This window comes from Salvelinus alpinus, chromosome 20 (assembly GCF_045679555.1).
Source record: "Salvelinus alpinus chromosome 20, SLU_Salpinus.1, whole genome shotgun sequence".
NCBI classification, from domain to species: domain Eukaryota; kingdom Metazoa; phylum Chordata; class Actinopteri; order Salmoniformes; family Salmonidae; genus Salvelinus; species Salvelinus alpinus.
In genome coordinates, this window is record NC_092105.1 from 7776538 (window position 1) to 7781235 (window position 4698).

Genomic DNA, 4698 nt, shown 5'->3' on the forward strand with positions numbered 1-4698 from the left:
AGGAAGTACAGTTCCCGCTCAGCCCAGTCAAAACTGTTCGCTGCTCTGGCACCCCAATGGTGGAACAAACTCCCTCACGACGCCAGGTCAGCGGAGTCAATCACCACCTTCCGGAGACACCTGAAACCCCACCTCTTTAAGGAATACCTAGGATAGGATAAAGTAATCCTTCTAACCCCCCCCCCCCCCCCCTTAAAAGAGTTAGATGCACTATTGTAAAGTGGTTGTTCCACTGGATATCATAAGGTGAATGCACCAATTTGTAAGTCGCTCTGGATAAGCGCGTCTGCTAAATGACTTAAATGTAAATGTAATAACGTTGGATGCCAACCGCCGCTAAACCCCACCGAAGAAGAATAAGTATATTTCCTTGATTCTAATTGGCTGGCTTTCACTTTGTTGTTTTGTGTTGAAAAGGAAGAGCGGCTGAAGAACTGTGGCATAAAGTAAATATACTTTTTCCAAGTGCAGTTTCAACTGTCCGTATACCATTCAGTAACTCAACAGGTATGTCATTATTCAATTGTGCACAAACTATTTGGAGCGTATTTTCGCTGTACAATAAGAGCCAGTTACGTTTGCAAACGAAAACAAGCCTTGGTGCACACTACTGCAAGCTACACGTTTGCTTTGGGCCTTGGTGCACACTACTGCAAGCTACACGTTTGCTTTGGGCCTTGGTGCACACTACTGCAAGCTACACGTTTGCTTTGGGCCTCACGATCCGGAGTACAGACTGCTGACGATGTGTCACAAAGCTAGCTACACGATGAATGGATGGAGTGAGTGTTCAAACTGATTGATGCCAGAGCAACATACTCTGTACAAGTTAGGCTAACGAACCTAGATAAAAACACAATTTACATCAGCAATGTGCTGTATTATAACGTTTTTTTTTCATGCGTTTGTGTAACTGCATTGTATCTAGCTAGCTAGGTACATATTTAAAACGTGTCCTGGAGGATAATGAGAAACCGCTCAAGTTGCTTGGCAGTCAAGTCCTGCAGGCTGAGATCCGTGACCTGTACGAGCTGCTCTAACTTAAGATTTTAACAACCGCCTCAGGCGGCACAAATCTTTTTTAGGGTTCTTAAACTGGTGAGTGTCGTGAGTTAGGCCTGCATTCGCCTACTTCTTTGTCTCCTCAAATACCCCCAACAGTACACATTTGTGTTGTAGCCCCGGACCAATTCAACTCCTTTGGGACTTGATTAGTTGGCAAGTTGTATCAGGTGTGCTTGTCAGGGGTTACAATAAAGATGTGTACTGTTGGGGTATTCGAGGACTGGAGTGGATAAACACTGGCCTTGACCATGTACTATATTTTTTATTTAACTAGGCAGGTCAGTTAATAAAAAAAATCGTATTTACAATGACAGCCTCCCGGGGAACAGCGGGTGAACCACCTTTACCTTGTCAGCTCGGAGGATTCGAGCGGCTTTGTGGAAAATCTTAGCCAGATCACATATTTTTGTCTTGTGACATTGAGAGGGCAACATTTGAGTCAAATCCACAAATCCAGTTCAACAAGAACTTCCCAGTCCTACAAAAGAACTTGCACGGTACATAGAAGCTAATGACCAAGACATGGGGTGTCAAATTGAATTGTCTATTTAATGAGCTTTAGGTACTACCATGTCTGCCAGCCTGGACTGCCTCCTTACCTTGGTCATGGTACTACCATGTCTGCCAGCCTGGATTGCCTCCTTACCTTGGTCATGGTACTACCATGTCTGCCAGCCTGGACTGCCTCCTTGCCTTGGTCATGGTACTACCATGTCTGCCAGCCTGGACTGCCTCCTTGCCTTGGTCATGGTACTACCATGTCTGCCAGCCTGGACTGCCTCCTTGTCTTGGTCATGGTACTACCATGTCTGCCAGCCTGGACTGCCTCCTTACCTTGGTCATGGTACTACCATGTCTGCCAGCCTGGACTGCCTCCTTGCCTTGGTCATGGTACTACCATATCTGCCAGCCTGGACTGCCTCCTTGTCTTGGTCATGGTACTACCATGTCTGCCAGCCTGGACTGCCTCCTTACCTTGGTCATGGTACTACCATGTCTGCCAGCCTGGATTGCCTCCTTACCTTGGTCATGGTACTACCATGTCTGCCAGCCTGGACTGCCTCCTTGCCTTGGTCATGGTACTACCATATCTGACAGCCTGGACTGCCTCCTTGTCTTGGTCATGGTACTACCATGTCTGCCAGCCTGGACTGCCTCCTTACCTTGGTCATGGTACTACCATGTCTGCCAGCCTGGATTGCCTCCTTACCTTGGTCATGGTACTACCATGTCTGCCAGCCTGGACTGCCTCCTTGCCTTGGTCATGGTACTACCATGTCTGCCAGCCTGGACTGCCTCCTTGCCTTGGTCATGGTACTACCATGTCTGCCAGCCTGGACTGCCTCCTTGTCTTGGTCATGGTACTACCATGTCTGCCAGCCTGGACTGCCTCCTTACCTTGGTCATGGTACTACCATGTCTGCCAGCCTGGACTGCCTCCTTGCCTTGGTCATGATACTACCATATCTGCCACCTGGACTGCCTCCTTGTCTTGGTCATGGTACTACCATGTCTGCCAGCCTGGACTGCCTCCTTACCTTGGTCATGGTACTACCATGTCTGCCAGCCTGGACTGTCTCCTTGCCTTGGTCATGGTACTACCATGTCTGCCAGCCTGGACTGCTTCCTTGCCTTGGTCAAGACCTCTCTGAGGCCATTGTCTCTCTTGACCTTGCAATGTTCATTAATCATTTGGTCAATCAAGAGGAACGTTTCACATATATGGAATTGAACAGATGCATCAGCCAATTTTGAATAGCTTGGGAGTGATGGTAATGACAGACCTCCTGAGATCAGCCCTGGCAGTGAGACGGAGGTTGTGATGTCAGTCCACTACAACTTTGTAGCAGCACTGGCTCCTTTTTCCTCATTCTAAGTACCAAGAGGAGGCTTCACGCATCCAAAGGTAAACAAAACGATGCTTCTTCCTTTGGAGAATTCCTTTGGGGGCTTTTAAACTGAGGTATTTTGTATGACCGCTTGATTTGGCAGGGTAATTGAATCAAAATATGTTGATAAGTTTGAAAGGATCCTTTTGTCAGAGCATAAACACGTCATGCGAAGCCGTTATTTGAACCGGGGACAATGTACAGAGGTAATGCAGCACACTTCAGACACTATTAAAGACATCACGAGGCATAATCCTTGTTGTCTGGATGTGCTCTTTTGTTTTCACAGATTTAGCTGGAATCAATCCATCCACTGGTTCGAAGACCGCCACAGCGGAGGACTCCAGCAACCAAAGCAGAAAGCTAGCGGAGAAGAAGAGACATAATTCATGTCCATGTCTAACGCACTTTTGTACGTCGCGCTGTTCCGTACATTTGACCTTATTTTAGCACCCCAAACAATGTAATACTTCCAGGTCAACTGTAATATGTAAAACACAATTTCTCCCCTTTCCAGCAAAATCCACCACGAGAACTTGATGCTGCCTGTCTCTGCAGGTAGTGGAGCTTCGCCGGGTCTTTTTTTTAAATGGCGGCGGGGGGAGTGAAGGCTACTGAGTGATAGTGAAAGGGGGGGAGATATGTTGTATGGGGAACAGCTTATTTCTTTCCACCTGATTTGTCCAACTTTTCTCTAAAATGTAAATTAAAACACTAAAAAGAGTTTGAAATGTTTCATTACATACCTGTTTGAAGGTTTGTGTCGAATTTGAAGAGGTTTAGGGCTATGCTAACGCTAGCTTCAAGAGTATACTGCGGCTGTCACGGCTTTCGAGAGTCATGATGGTAATGATGAAAAAAAAAATGTACTATTGATTGAATGAACTACTGTATTGATAAACTCATGAGTAATTAACTTGCACTCACCATTATGTCTCTAAATACAATTTAAATAAACATAATTAATATAAAAAACAGAAATAACTAACAACAGTTATAATATCAACTCACTCCTTCCTAACGTTTTCACTGAGTGTACAAAAACGTTATCAACACCTGCTCTTTCCATGACATATCCAATAAACGTTATGTTGGATTACATGGAAATGTTATCAACATTTGTGAGTCCATTTCCCTGGAACCATCTTAATAATAAATAATGTTGCATGAACACACAACAACAAAAAACGACTTTTATTTTGACAGGAGATGTCTGGAAAGGGAACGGCCCAACAAGAGCCCAAGCAACGGCGCAGCTACACCTCCGAAAAGCTACAGGCTGCTGTCGAGGTGCAGGGAGGAGCCTGAGGGAGGTGGCTCTCGAGTTCAGTGTACCTCACACCACTCTCCAGGACTACAAATATATATATACAGTGGGGAGAACAAGTATTTGATACACTGCCGATTTTGCAGGTTTTCCTACTTACAAAGCATGTAGAGGTCTGTAATTTTTATCATAGGTACACTTCAACTGTGAGAGACGGAATCTAAAACAAAAATCCAGAAAATCACATTGTATGATTTTTAAGTAATTCATTTGCATTTTATTGCATGACATAAGTATTTGATCACCTACCAACCAGTAAGAATTCCGGCTCTCACAGACCTGTTAGTTTTTCTTTAAGAAGCCCTCCTGTTCTCCACTCATTACCTGTATTAACTGCACCTGTTTGAACTCGTTACCTGTATAAAAGACACCTGTCCACACACTCAATCAAACAGACTCCAACCTCTCCACAATGGC

General features: G+C 45.1%; 1 long non-coding RNA gene across 1 annotated transcript; it reads left to right on the forward strand.

Moving 5' to 3' along the window:
- The first annotated feature begins 246 nt into the window (after positions 1 to 246).
- On the forward strand, positions 247 to 4053 carry LOC139546254 (uncharacterized). The gene is made up of 2 exons (XR_011669187.1): positions 247 to 507; positions 3244 to 4053. It is a non-coding gene; the product is annotated as an uncharacterized lncRNA (long non-coding RNA).
- The last annotated feature ends 645 nt before the right edge of the window (positions 4054 to 4698 follow it).